The following is a 16306-nucleotide window of genomic DNA, read 5'->3' on the forward strand; positions in this document are numbered from 1 at the left end:
CTACTGAAGCATGAGAGGGGATAAACGTACAGATCCAAAACAGCAGGCTCTCCATGACACAGGACAATAACAGGATATCTAAGAGGAGCCCTAGGGAGGTCCCAGTGTCTGTAGGGTAGCAGAAACCAGAGGCCTTCAGTCATAGCAATGACTTGTGAAAATGAACAAGTGTAAGTAAAGATGAATGGACTAAAAGGGTAACCTGCATGACTCAATGAGTTATACTACAGCTTCCACAAGATTCTTCTCTCTCTCTTTTTCTTTTGTTTCTGTTCTATTTTGTTTTGCTTAGTTTTGGTTTTTTCTTTTAAATTTGGTGTTGTTTTGTTGGAGGGAAGCTGCAAGAGCAGAGAGAAGATTTGGGGAGATGGGGAAATAAGTGGGATCAGAATTTATGATGGGAAATACACAAAGAATCAATAAAAGTTAAAGAATTGACCTATGGACTTTCAGATATGGAGGTAGTGGGCTTTCTAAGCCCTGTTCCTCATTGCTAAGCCATTTGCTGCTAATGGATTCAGAGAGGAGTTATTGTTTTCAGTTTCATACTCACTTGAAAACCTACCAAACTGCAATTCCTAATCTAATGGTCACACAGATGGCTCTGATTAAGCTAACTGGGTCACCCTATGAATGACAACAATGATCAACAGGACAAGATAATCTTAAAATTGCAGTAATGACACATATCTTGACAGTAGTCAACAGCTCTCTAATTAGATTTAAGATCTGCTGAACAAGAGGTACACCATGCCTGAAACTCAAAACCTACCCAACTACATGGGGTTAATGAGGTCATAAAAATGTCAGGAACAAACCTACTACGGATATTTTCCTAAACCAATATAATTCCTAACCACACTCTAAATACTTAGCCTTATACTCACAAATAAATGTAGTTCTTATCTTCACCAAAGAAGTTTCTTTCTTCAGCAAATGGTGCCTGCTACAGAAAGCTACAGCTATTCAAAAAATGTAGATAACAACAGACAGTGAGGTATCCAGGCCCAGTTGATATACCTACAACACAACCATCACAACTAAGGCATAGAGACATCACAAAAGATGGCTGGGTAAGAGCCAGAGGGTGAAAAAGTGTACTACAATATCAAATCTTCTAGATAAGAAAGCAAAACAATCTCATGAAATCTCACCAATTTGAATGCTTAAATAAGACCTGAATAATGACTATACCAACTGACATGTCAACATAGGTAGGGAAAATCACACTGGTCCCCACCCATAGATGAAGAGCTATAGGCAGTCACAAACCAAAGAGAGTGGGGAATTAAACTTCCCTAGAGAAAAGCACCCTAAAGTTTTATTCAATACCAGATGATTTCCCCTAAAAAAATACATAAAAGCAAATTCATAAATAAATAAGTAAAACAAATAAGCACTGATTTTGTCACAAAACCTAGTTGTGAATCTGGGAAGAGAAGCAGTGTTTGTTTATGTGTGTGTTTGTATATGTTTTAGTGTGTTTGTGTGTGTGTGTGTGTGTGTGTGTGTGTGCACGTGCATGCATGATGGGGGATGGGGGATGGGCATAGAAGGCAAATTAAGAAGGTTGTGAGAGAAAGCATAATTGTTGAGGGAGAGGGGCCTGCATTTTGTCCCTGCCACCCTGTTAGCTTACACCCGAAATAATCACATGGTTTAGGAGGGTCTTCTTTCTTTGTATTGATTTCATTGGTTGAATAAAGAAGCTGCCTTGGCCTTTTGATAGGGCAGTCCTTAAGTGGGTGGCGTAGAGAGAACAGGATGCTGGGAAGAAGAAGGCAGGCAGAGAGCCACCCGCCATGAAGCTGCCAGGTCAGACATGCTGAATCTTTCTAGGTATGCCACGGTCTTGTGGTGACATACAGATTATTAGAAAGGGGTTGAATCAAGATATGAGAGTTAGCCAATAAGAGGATAAAGCTAATGGGCCAAGCAGCAATTTATTTAATACAGATCTCCGTGTGATTATTTCAGGCATAAGCTAGCTGGGTGGCCAGGATGACAAGCAGCCCACCAGCCCGGATGTAAGCTAGTTGGGTGGCAGGGCTCAGCCCGCCACTCCTCTACAACAATCACACAGAAACTGTATTCATTCAAATACTGCCTGGCCTATTATCTCCAGCTCCTTATTGACTAACTCTCGCAGATTAGTATAACCCATTTCCATTAATGTGTATTGCCACTTGACTGTGGCTTTACTGGCATGAGTCTAACCAGTGTCCATCTTGGGCAGGAGAACCATGGTATCTCCCACACTGCTATCTTCCTCCCAGAATTCAGTTTTCTTTTCCACACCTACCTAAGCTCTTCCCTATCAAAAGGCCAAGGCAGTTTCTTTATTCAACCAATGAGAGCAACACAAATACAAAGGACCTCCTACGCCACATAATCAATGTATTATCTGTGTATAAAATTGTCAAAAAACTTAATTAAAATAACATAAAGCTGTAATTACTGTGATAACTACTGTTTTGTAAAATACCTTTCAAGTGTTACAAAATAAACCTGTGACTTGTTTAAATAAACATCACCTACTAGGGTTTGTCACAAACAAATGAAATATAATTCCTATTGCCACATTTATAAAAAAACTTTATTAACCTAAAATAATCCTTTGTTGGTAGTAGTTACTTATTTAATATCTTTAGGTAAGAAAAATGAATAATGGACTAGAAAACCATTTTTCTGAAATCATAGCTATATTCTATTTAGATATAATCATATATATTCTAAATAAATCTATAGTGGGGTTAAAAGATCAAAGGTGTGTCCTATAAATGAGATCCCATAGGCCAGCTTGTGAAGAACTTAAACTTCAAAAGGAGAATAATAATTATAATTATTTGGAGCTTGTTTTATCTATGAAAAGCCCTGAGTGCATAATGATACTTGCAAATTGAAAAGTTAATTTAAAATGTACAAAATTAATTGTAAATAATAAAGAAAAATGCCCTAACAGAATATACTTAATCCAAGAGAGATCTAATTGGAATTTCATATTTTTTTTCTTTTTTTGGAATTGCTAAGTAATTTTCTTCAGCAATGAGTATCAAGTACAGAGCAATGAATATCAAATACAAGATAGGAAAACTCATGAACTGTATTAAAATGACATAATTATTCCTCCTGTTTTCTTTTTTGTTAATAAAGTCCTTATATAAATTTACGTGAGGCCAAAAAATGTGAGCCTATTTCCACATTGTTTGATTGTCAGAGAGTTTGTAGGTTTCTCACAAATGATGACAATAATCAAGGCTACACATCCTGACTCAGAATGTGGTTACTTGGTTCTTTTGATATTAAGATGGCTCAGACAGGTAGATCCACTCCACCTTGACAGATGATGGTTAGGATATGCAAGCTTACTTCTGCTCCTTCTTTTGTAGTAGGAGGTTACCTGGGGAGTGACTGCTTTCAGGATACTTGGTCTAGGGTAGCTTCACTGCCTAAACAACAGAATGCTAATGACTTCATGTCTCAAAGAGTTGAGGCAATTAACTGTTCGAGTTGTCCTTTGTATCATATTAAAGAAGTCTTTTGTTGACTTCTTCCCCCTTTTGTATTGGGGTATATGAGTATATAGAAAATTAAATGTGGGAACTTTCAGGGTTCCTTGGAACGCCCTCCTTGTTTCTTTTTTATTATTTTTATCTATGTCTTCATAGTTTTTACTAATTTTTCCGATTCCCATGCCCCTACCCTGGCAAGTGGTATTTTTGTCAAGACTGGTCCCTAAAAATTTATAGAGTGAACTGAGAATGTATACATTTTTTTCAGCAATGCATATCAAATGTAGAGCATAGTACATGTTCTTCAGGTAACTACATAAATTTTTGTTTCCTTTAAGATGGAGAGAGTAGAACAGTAACATTGTAAAATTCACATAATTCTGCCATGTTAGATAATGCATAAAATCAGAGGATTAATCCATACTTGTGTCCATATACAGTCATTTGTCCAATGAAGGTATAAAACTTAATTTGCAAAACAGATAAACAAGAAACCAAAAATATAATCTGGCAACACAAGCCTCATGCATTATTTACTTAGAACAGAAATATCTGGCTAACTTAACTATTTATATTGTATTGCTAATAAGAATGATAAAATAACTTTTAAACTATATAAGAACATTCCCACCTTGAACTTTGATTGGTGTGTGCTCAATATGAGGAGAAACCAGAATCAGGATGAGTTTGCAACGCTCATCTGACCTACCAGTGGAAGTTGACTATAAAAGTACAGATTAATCTAGTTATTTTGGCTTAGGTTTGAATCAAGTTCAAAGAAAAAATATAATCTGTGATTTTTCCAGAGTCAGCATATTTTGTTGGTTTTTACATAGGTTTTTCATTTAGAGTCTACTATTATTTCTATAACTGCAGACTAATTTTTGTATACATAGATTTACTTTTTAGAGTAAGAATTCAATATTAATGCTTTAAGACAGTCTGAGCTATATCCATAGTGATACTTTTATTTTCTTGATAATGATATGTGTTAAATGGTAATTTGCATTAATTTGAATATTTTATATATTTAACTTGAAAGGGGTTGTATGCCTTCAATACTTGGGCATCCCCTGGCAAGATCCCAATGTCTGTGGATGACTAAAAGGCACAGATATAAACTACTCCAGAGATGGTTCACAAACACAGTCTGCTTTATTTCACATAAGCAACCACTTATACAGTGGAAGCCTATTCACTGTGATTGGGAGCACATTACCTTGGATTGGATAGTGAATGTGCATACTGCCTGGGTCTCTTTGTATCACAAAAGGAGTCCTGGAGAGTGCAAACTCATCCACAGGCTAGCTACCAGCTACTTAGGCTACTTCAGTGCTCTGACTTTTGAGGCATGGTATGCCATGTTTCTTATTTAAAAGCTCAGTTTGCCAAGGAGACTGGCCACAAGGTCATGTGCATGCAATTTCTCCTACAATTGTGGTTTTATTAGACCATAATTTGATTATGTTGGTTATCTATATTTATCTATTCAGTAATAGTGCATATTTACTTTAACAGTTTAATTTGAGCAAGAATACTTAAGTGTGTAATTTAAAAATTATTTCATTGATTTTTAAATATTGGGTATTAGAAATGTACTAGTAATTAGTCCTTATAAATAAATTTCCTTCTGCTTAGTAACAATCACTGAAACACACATGTAAAGAAAATTTTATAAGAAATTATTACTAGCTAGGTGTGGTGACACAGGCCTTTAATCTCTGCATTCAGGCAGCAGAAACAGGTAGATTTCTGTGAGTTCTAGGCCAGCCTTGTCTACAGAGAGATTTCCAGAACAGCTATGAATGTTACACAGAGAAACCCTGTCTCCATTAAAACAAAACAAAACAAACAAACAAACAAACAAAAACAACCAAACAAACAAAAACAAAAAAAGAAGAAAAAATAGTATTACTCCCAGGGAAGCTTGCATACAAATAGTATAGTCATTAAAAATGCTGAAAATCAAATAACAATCATGAAAGAAGCTTGGTTTGGACACAACACACACAAAGACATACATCAAAGTAGGTACATAAATAGCTAGATCATGAAAAAGAGTCTTTTCTTAAAATAATATCATTTAAAATAGAATTCTTTTTTTATAAAATGATTCAATGTTCAGCTAAAAGACTGTAAAATAGAAAACAGATTTAAATTGTGAAATCTCAGGGCTACAACAGACTGTTGAAATAAAAACCAAAAATCAAAAAGATGTGATTGAATCTCAGCTATTGAAGATACAATAGAGGAAATAGATTCATTAGTCAATGAAAATGTTAAATCCAACAAATTCTTACACAGAACTTTCAGGAAATCTGGGACATCATGAAATGATCAAATCTAAGAATAATAGGGATAGAAGAATGAGAAGAACACCAGGTCAAAGGCACAGAAAATATATTCAGCATAATCATAGAAGAAAACTTTCCCAACATAAAGAACGATATGCCTATGAAGGTACAAAAACCTTACAGAACAACAAATAGACTCTACCAGAAAAGGAAGTTCCCTAGCCATATAATCATCAAAACACTAAACATACAGAATAAAGAAAGAATATTAAGAGCTATGAAGTAAAAAGCCCAAGCAACACATAAAGGCAGACCTATCAGAATTGCATCCAATTTCTCAAAGGAAAACCTGAAAAATAAGAAGGTCCTGAACAGATTGCTGCAGACACTAAGAGCCCACAAATGCAAAGCACAGACTCCTATACCCACCAAATCTTTCAATCATTATTGATGGAGAAAACAAGATATTCCGTGACAAAAGCAGATTTAAACACTACTTAACTATAAATCCAGCTTTACAGAAAGCACTAGAAGGAAAACTCCAATCCAAGGAAGTTAGCTGCACCCACAAAAACACAGGTAATAGATAACCTCACATCAGAAATCCCAAAAGAAAGGAAACAGACAAACACTACCAATGAAAATAACATAAATTAATAATGTTATTATTATCTCTTAATATCAATGGAATCCATTCATCTATAAAAACTCCACAGGCTAACAGAATGGATACAAAAATAGGATACATCCTTCTGCTGCATACAAGAAACATACCATAACCTCAAAGACAGACATTACCTCAGAGTAAAGGGTTGGGAAAAGATTTTCTAATTAATGAACCTAAGAAATAAACGGTTGTACCTACCCTAATATCTAACAAAATAGACTTCAAACTAAAATCTATCAGAAGAGATGGAGAAGGACACTTCATACTCATCCCAGGAAAAAAATCCATCAAGATGAAGTCTCAATCCTGAACATCTATGCCCCAAATACAAGAGCGCCCACATATGTAAAAGAAACATTACTAAAGATTAATTCACACATCAAACCCCACACATTAATAGTACAAGACCTCAATACCCCACTTTCACCAAGGGACAGGTCAACCAGAAAGAAACTTAACAGAGAAATAAGAGAACTAACAGATGTCATTACTCAAATGGACTTAACAGGTATCTATAGACCATTTCACCCAAACACAAAAGAATATACCTTCTTCTCAGCACCTCAAAAAAACCTTCTCTAAAATTGATCACATACTCAGTAACAAAGAAGACCTCAAGAGACATTAAAAATATTGGAATATTCCCATGTATTTTGTCAGATCAGAATGACTTAACATTAGAATTCAGCAACAACACTAATTGGAGAAAGGCTACAAACTCATGGAAATTGACCAGTGCTCAAATGAATCACCCCTGGATCAAGGAAGAAATAACGAAAGAAATTGAAGACATTCTAGAATTCAAGAAAATGAATGCACAGCATACCCAAACCTATGGGATACTATGAAAGCAGTGCTAAAAGGAAATTTCATAGTACTAAGTATCTACATAAAGAAAGTGGAGAAAACAAACACTAGCAACTTATCAGCACACCTGAAAGTTCTAGGACAAAAAAGCAGACAAACAGAATGAGAAGATGACAGGTAATAAAAAAATTGAGGACTGAAATCAATAAAATAGAAACAAAGAAAACAATGTGATGAATCAATGAAACAAGGAGCTGGTTCTTTGGGAAAACCAACAAGATAGACAAACCCTTATTCAAGCAAAACAAAAGGCAGAGAGAGCACATGCAAATTAACAAAATCAGAAATGAAAAGGTGTACATAACACTGAAGAAATTCAAAGAATCATGAGGTCATACTTCAATAACCTGTATTCCACAAAATTGGAAAATGTAAAAGAAATTGACAATTTTCTGGATAGTTACCATATACCAAAATTAAATCAAGACCAGATGAACAGTTGAAATAGACCTATAGCCTGTAAAGAAATAGAAGCCGTCATCAAATTTTATGGGAACAAAAACCCCAGGGCCTGATAGCTTCATCACAGAATTCTGCCAGAACTTCAAAGCAGAGCTAATACCAATACCCCTCAAAATGTTCTACACAATAGAAACAACTGCTTCTGCCTCCCGAATAGATATGGAGAGAGTGGACAGCTTTGTCTTGTTCCTAATTTTAGTGGAGTTCAAGGTCAGCCCGGTATAAAGAGCAAGTTCCAGGAGGGACTCCACAGCTACTGAGAAAACCCTGTCTCGAAAAACAAAGTAAAGAAAGGAGGAAAGGAAGGGAGGAAGGAAGGAAGAAAGGAAGGAAGGAAGGAAGGAAGGAGAAAGAAAAGGAAAAGAAAAAGGGTAATATAAATATGATAAGATAGGAAGGTAGATTATTAAATCTACTTTGAGAAGAAAAAGGAAGGAATTAGATATGATAAGATAAAAAGGTAGATTATTGAATTTACTTTTTAAAAGCAAGTGTCAGTTTTATATGTTTTATATTGGTTTCACTTTTGTATATTATAGACATATTCGTATATTGATACAAATTAAATAGTAATTTTTAAAAACATATTGTACATACATTTATAATCTTATTCAAAGTATTGTACCTATACAGCTCATTTAACAATGTAATGCAAATTTCTAGTTCTTGAAAATTATTATCAAGTGTTTAGAATAATAAAAAAACATAGGCTAGTAGTTAATTACCTAGTATAATCAAACTTATAGTCATATTAGGTCTGTTTTCAAGGTCAAACAAAGATATAATTTAGATAAGTCATCTTTAAACACTTCAGACATCTACAGAATATGGCTGTAGGGGAAGCCCCAGCCAATCACCTTCTTTGAAGGGCGGGTACCCCTTAGCCGAATGTTTACCTATAAATCTGGTGGGTGTGCTCCCCACCTTCCCTTTTTTTTTATTTCCTGCTCATTGCTGGAGCCCTGGTTTTGTAAGCTCTCCCCTTCTTCCCCTTAATAAAACTGATATTAAAGATAGCCTGGTTAATCCTATTTGCTGGTCGTTTACGCCCCTTCATTTGGCATTTAAGATGCTTTAATAACCTAGGTTCCTCTTTTTTATGACAGTGAGACATGTCTGCTCTTGGCAGCACAAATCTACTTCAGAGAAGATAATGGGCATCGAAGAAACTGCACATGGAGTTTACTTTCTTTGTGGCAAAATTAAGCCACTGGGCAAGAAAATGCCCCTGCCTCTACTGCTGACATTATGCTGTTCTAATTAGAAAAGCGGGACACAAAATATTCTGCTTCACAAAAAAGTATATCAAATATATTAGACCTTTAGGCTGAAGATGGATGCTCCAACGTTGCAGAGGAACTTTGCAGGGAGCAGAAGGAGGCGAGGTTGTAGAAACTGGGATTGGTATAGAAAATGAGAAAATATACTTTTTATAATAAATTAATTTTAATTTTTTTGAAAAAAGACATGATTGAAAACAAAGAATGTAATTTTCAAACTGAGATTATTTCAAGAACAAAATGGAAAACATAAAATGTGAAAAGTAATAATAGATTGTAGAATATAAGTATTAATTATCAAAATATAAATTTTATGATATCATTATTGAAATTAAGATTTTAATATGTATAAAAGGACAACATTTTCTCTAGAAACACATAAATAAAATTTTAAATATGACATATAGCAAGCTTTATGTTTAACCAGGAATATATTAACAACATTCAGAAACAGGTAGAAAAAGTAAATGATTTACAAGGTGGTAGGGTGTATGCAGGATTCAGCCTTCTACAGACTAACATTCAATTCAAAATTATCTAAAACTACCCCATTGTGAGGAAAGGGACTTTCATCATTTTTTCCCTAGAATTTCTTTTCTTTTTTGTTTTCTCAAGACAGGGTTTCTCTGTAGCTTTGCAGCCTGTCTTGGAACTCACTCTGTAGACCAAGCTGGCCTCCAACTCACGTAGATATGCCTGTCTTTGCCTCCCAAGTGCTGAAACTAAAGGTATGTGCCACCAATGCACAGAAAAAAATTTACAAGCAAACTACAGCTTTGCTTTGATTTTTACAACTCAAGCTTACTAACAAAAGCAGGAAAAACTAATTCACTGCCTAATTAAGAAAAAAGAGAATTATGCAGATTGAATATACCTTGTATTGAGAAATAAATCAAGTTAAATAGAGAGAATTGCTATTTTATTTTTAAGAATACTGACAATTTATAAAAATTAATAACAGTAAAAAGTAAAAAAAAGTTGAGGATGATGAAAGGTAAGCCAGAATAAATAATTTTAACGAACTATAATGACACACACCTGTAACCCAATTACTCAAGTAACAGAGGCAGATTTGCCACAAGTTCAAGTCCAACCTAGACTATAAAGAAATACCACATCTCAAAACAAAAACAAAAGGAGAGATGAAACTAAGTAGTTGTGAGTCAATGTTCTCAGAAACATTTCAAAAAATATCACCTAGATTTGAAACATAAGTACATATTTAAAATTTTTACTGGCTGCAACTATATAATGTTTTAAAGATCGTTTTTATTCAAATTTATTCATATTTAGATTAAAAATAAACATTTGAAGCTCTACTATTCTGTGTCTGCTTTTATTTACCTGGTCACAAAAATTAAAACTAAGGAGGACTGAAGTTATGTCTCATTGATTAAGAATACTAGAGGCTCTTGAGGAGCACACAGGTTCAGTTTCCAGTACCTGCATAGTGGTTCATAATATTCTGTAACCACAGTTTGAAAAAATGTGATGCCATCTTCTGGCCTCATATGTACTGTACTGTATAAGCACAGTGCGCACACACACACACACACACACGCATTCAAAACACTTAAACATGTAAAATAAATACATAAATATGTTTTAAAAATATAAACAATTGTTTTAAAAATTTTAAAACATATATGTAATGTGATGACTTTTGGAAAATTAATTTTTTTTTCATTTTTTTTTAAAAATTAAGTTAACTCTTACCAGTAAATCTATTTCTGTTCTTACAAATCATGATGTGATTAATTTTTACAAAGATAATTTAAAATTTTCCATTGACAGATACTTTATAAGTACTATCAGGGATTAATGATCTAACTCAGGAAGGCAAAGAAATATATCTTTGTAATTCCAGCATTTGAAAGGGAAGGAATAAAGATTGAGGAAAATCAAGGTTAAATAGCAATTTCTAGTATAGCCAAGATTATACAAATAAGATCTGTATTAAATAATAAACAAAAGTCCCTCATTGCCTAAAACAGGGATAGATATGGTTAGCAATATTAAATTTGTACCACATTTGCAGGGATGGCACAAAACTTCATTATTTATGCTATATTCACATAGATCAGACCTAATTGACTCTTATGGAACAAGTAAGCAATTCTGTTCTGCAAGCAAAAAACTTGTAATTAAGGAATTCCAATTAAAAGCTCATTTCTGTAATTGAGCAGAGATGTAATCAAGCTTAAAGAGAAGAAAAGAACAAGATGCATACAGTTTATTTAGAGGAATAGGCATAGTCATATTAAACTTCAATAATTTAAGAGTTGTATCTGTATTCCCATAAAGTACATATATTTTCCATTGCTCTCTTCAAGATAAATTGCGAAAGTCACCTTGACAGTCAGATGTAAACAATTAAAATTCAAAATATAAGCAGTATTTGGAAACATGCAAATAAATAAATGCAATCTACTAAAATCTGTGTTTGAAAAATGTTTACTATGGATGCACAGGATTAAGTTTAAATTACTTTATGCGCTAATGTATGCCACAAAGTATGAAATACAAATAAATAAATAATATGATATTGATACTAAGTATCTGTTGGGCATTGGACTGTTTGTGGAACACATAGTAATGTCTGGAAAGCTATTCAACAATATCCAAGTTCTATGTTGCTACAAATATTTAGAGCTAGTCATGAACATCATAGTGAAAAAAAGAAATTACGCAGCTTTGATGCACTGCTGCTTAGTAAACCTGCTTGCTAAGTTTGCTGTGTGTTGCCCTCTTGCACCTGATGCAACTAACCCCAACCAAAACATGAAAGTAGGAAGGTCAAAGATGGGGAGAAGGGATTCCGCAGAAGTAGAAAGGAGATTAGAGAAGATAATGGTTGTAGAAATGATGAAAGTTCATTTCATACATGTATCAAATACTCAAAGAATAAATATTAAATAAACATTAAAAGTAATTCATGAACTCTTCAAAGATTTCTTTTTATTTATGAAATATTTGCATGAGTTTTTGCATGATTGTGTGTGTGTGTGTGTGTGTGTTCATGTGTGTGCAAGTAACTGTGGAGGCCAGAACAGGTTTTCAAGTCCCCAAGAGCTAATTTCAGGTGGTTGTTGAGTCATACCATGCTGGTGCTGGTAACCAGTCCCTAATCTTCTCAACTGTTGAGTCATCTCTCCAACTTCTCATAAATTCTTTTATTAAAAACATTTTAGCCTCCATTAAAAAAATCACTGTTTTTAGGGGTTTCTTGCTGTACAGCATTACTACCTTGTATAAGATAGAAGACTAAGATATATCTGGTACTTATTTACTTGATGTCCTTACTGTGTAAAGCTAGAGCACACAGATGTCCTGTATAATAGACTAATAATTTTGCTACAGGGTAATTTCTTGCCTCTGGAAACACAGAATATAACATAGGTCATAAATATAATTGCATTATTTTTTAATAAACCTTCCATCATTCTGTACTATGTTGATATACTCCAATCACATCCTTTCCTCATGACTAACACCATTCCTAGGACCAGGTAGGAAGTTAATTGCATATACAGATAAATGCATGAACAGATGAATTCCATGTGGAATATAAATACTGATCAGATAAGTAAGCACTAGACAGATCTTTGCAAAATGACAGTAATAGAGGAACACATTGAAGATATTTCTTCTTACAAAATTACTGAATTCTTTGGATTATGTGAAACCTTTTTCTCTCAAGAATAAAGAAGACAATACCACCCAATGAATTTAATATGGAGAAGTCAAGCTGGTGCTTATCTAGAGCCTTTACACCTACAGGCTCATGTTCAGAGTAATGGAACGCAATTTGCCTGCTACTAAAGAAAAAAAATGTAAACACCAATCCAGCTATACACTCTTTGTTCTACAGTAGTGACCTGCCTGCAAGATGCCCTAGAACAATACTAGCATGAATCTTGTGTGAATAACCGCCAATAACTGATTGGATTTAAGACTCAGTCCTTGATATAGAACCCGTGCACAGCACTGTTCAGGTGGCCACGGACCTGAGATTAGATAGGCCAGGAATTTAGAGGAAAACCAAAGACTACTGTTCTTCTAAAAGGAATGTAGTCATAAAATGGCTCCTAATGACATTCTGGTATATTTACAAATCAGTATCTTGCTTAGCCATCATCAGAGAAATTTTCTCCTGCAGTAGATGGGAACAAATCAAGACCCAGACCTTAGTAAGGTAGAAAAAGTGAAAGAATTTAGAACACTCTGTCCTAAGTGAAATCTGCCCATCAAATCTCTCCCCTCAGAGCTCAAGGGAACCCTGTGGAAGAGGAGGTGGAAAGGGTGTAAGAGCCAGAGAAGATGGAGGAGACCAAAGAAATAAGGCCTCCTAGATATAGCAAGGATGGCATATATATAAATCCACAGACTGTGACAGCATGCATAGATCCTGGACAAGTTTAAGCCAGATCGGTACCAGCACTAAAAAGAGAAGTGGACACAATCCCACATCCATAACCCAAAAGCTATCTCCAATTAATAACTACTTGCAAATGAAAAATTTATTTTTTTAAATGAAGTCTTACTGGATATACAGGCCATTCTAAAGCCAGGCATCATGCCCAGCAGTATACAGACAACACAAAATAAAATCAGTGGCATTTTTGGAGGATCTTTGTCTCATAATCCTTTGTTAAATAATAACCTACATTCTGATCTTATCAAATAAACCTTATTGTTAAACAAGTAGAAATTATGCAGATATAATGATGAAATTCTTTAGATGGGACAAATTATACAATTATAGATAAATATAAACCTAATCATGCATGGGTTTAAAAAGATGTCTCACTTGTTAAGGGTGTTTATTACTCTTGTATATCCTAGGTTCTTTCCCCAGCATCCACAAAGCAGATCACATGGCTATCCAATACACATGTGGTACACATACAAATATGCAGGCAAAACAATAATACCAATAAAATAAAAACAAATAATAAAAAACTTAACAGTGTATAAAATGAAAAATTTGTGTCAAAAATATAAGGAATTCAGTGGGATAAATTTTTTTAACAATGGTTTACAGTCCTTAAGAAAAATATGTAGCAATCATATGACATTGTTAAAAACAGCAAACAAGTAATAACTTCATCACATACTGTAAAACTGGAACAATATGGAAAATATTAGCTTTGTCCCTGCACAAGGATGAAACACAAATTTGTGAAGTGCTCAATATTTTTCTAATGACATAGACAGAAAGGAAGTGGGTTTGAATGGGGGTGTAGGTGGGAAAGAACTGGAGATAGAGAGGGAAAACCATAATTAGGATATACGATGTAAAAAATTGTTTTATGTAAAGATAAAAGAGTAACAAACAATATTTCATGAAAGTAGTTTCCTCATTAAGCAATGGAAGGATATATGACTGCAAAGGGTAGACATACTATTACTATTACTATATCTTATAAAAATTTATTTCCTCAGCTGGGTAAAAGATATATTGGTGTTTATAACTTTAATATATGCATATGAAATTTCATAAATTTAGAAAGAAAATCCTACTTGTCCAATAAAATATTTAGAAAAGTGTAACCATTCAAAATATACTTAGTTTAAATACCTATTGCTTTATATCAAATTACCCCTATATTTAGAAGTTAAATCAACAAACCATTTTTTGGGGCACACCAAGTATTTCTGTACTTTTGATTTAAAATATTTGTTCTCTCTTAAAATATTTGACCTAATGGTAATGAATTGATTACATTTCTCGTAGTTGATAAAATATCAGCTTCCATATACTTAATATATCAATGTTCAACAGAGTGTAAAATGTATTAATATATTTTCTATCATATATTATTAGATATAAAGCTTACAGTGCTAGCTCAAAATACTTGGTTTGCAAAAATTGATTCATACAAAGGATGATTCATTCGATAAATAAGCAACACTAGCATCTCACCACTAAATGTGTTTTAGGTTACTCCACAAGATAGACCTAGTAGTACTTTATTGAGGAGGTAATACCAGGATGGAAGAACTCCAAAATATAATAAAATGAAGCAGAAGCTATCATTCAGGAATACATTACTGAGGTTAATGTAGTTTTTTGTTAGCATGTGCAGCCAAAGCCTTGTTTCTTAAAGGGAATATTTCTTTCTACTTTAAAATAATCAAAAAAGAGGAATAATTCATATACCACTTTTATTTTTCTTGATTAAATATTGGACCACGGGGCATCAGTTATTTGGTACTACTTGTTTTCCTTATCAACAACATTTTTTTAGGCATGAGTATCAAATCCTAAGAGAATAGTGATTGCCCCCATGGCAAGGTGGTGACAGATTTCAATAAGTCTTCCTTCCGTGTACGTTAAGTCCTCTCTTCTGTGGTTTACAGCATGATTTAGTGTCTATCATTCTTCCTGCAGGGCCACCTGAACACCCAACAGAAAACTATTGCCTGGTGAATGTGTGGAAGTACATAAACAACCTGGCACAAGCAGTAATCAAAAGGTGGAGGTGTCTTGCTCTGGATTTATGACAAAGGGTGTTGGTAGGAGCAGTTCTGAAGCAGGGTTCCTTATGTTGCCTGGGAGCTATGTTTATAGCTGTACTGCAGTAGATTTGACTTCTACTTCTGTATTTCAGAAAATTATGATAAGCTTTCTGAAGAAATACTCTAAAGAAAACAAAAGTAACAAAAGGAAAAGGTTTGTAGCAAGAAATATTTGGGACCATTAAATTTAAGACCCTCTTGCTGTCAATATGTCTAGTCATTGGCAATCTGCTATAAATGTTAGAATCCTTTTGCATAAATCTTCAAGTTGAAAGATTCAAGTGTAGTTCCATCCTTGACACTCTCATGACCTTTATGGGAGAAAAACTCAGCTCTGTTTTCATATTGTTGGTTGGCTCTCTAACCAAAACTCCTTGTTCAGTGAGTCCTGAAGTCTGAACTTTCCTTTGCAGTCTGAACGATGACTGTAATATCTTGACATAATCAGTGATCACTGAAGTACTAAAAAAATTTGCACAAGTCCATATTTCAGTTGTAGTTTTTAAGGTAATGTTTTCTCTAGATTAAAAGCCTCGCATGTCACCAAGCCAATGAATGTTCCCTAGCAAGACATTTGAAAATATGGAACACTTTAATATATGAATGGGGTATATAAGGCATATGGGCAATTGAACCTCTGTAATTCTTGCTCCTATTAATGGGTAGGGATTGGAAATGAACAAAAGAGGAAATCAAATAATA

General features: G+C 34.1%; 1 non-coding gene across 1 annotated transcript; it reads left to right on the forward strand.

Moving 5' to 3' along the window:
• Positions 1-14179: 14179 nt before the first annotated feature.
• On the forward strand, positions 14180-14283 carry LOC142841843 (U6 spliceosomal RNA). The gene has a single exon (XR_012909109.1). It is a non-coding gene; the product is annotated as a U6 spliceosomal RNA (small nuclear RNA).
• The last annotated feature ends 2023 nt before the right edge of the window (positions 14284-16306 follow it).

The sequence above is a fragment of the Microtus pennsylvanicus genome, chromosome X, assembly GCF_037038515.1.
Source record: "Microtus pennsylvanicus isolate mMicPen1 chromosome X, mMicPen1.hap1, whole genome shotgun sequence".
In the NCBI taxonomy this organism is placed as follows: Eukaryota; Metazoa; Chordata; class Mammalia; order Rodentia; family Cricetidae; genus Microtus; species Microtus pennsylvanicus.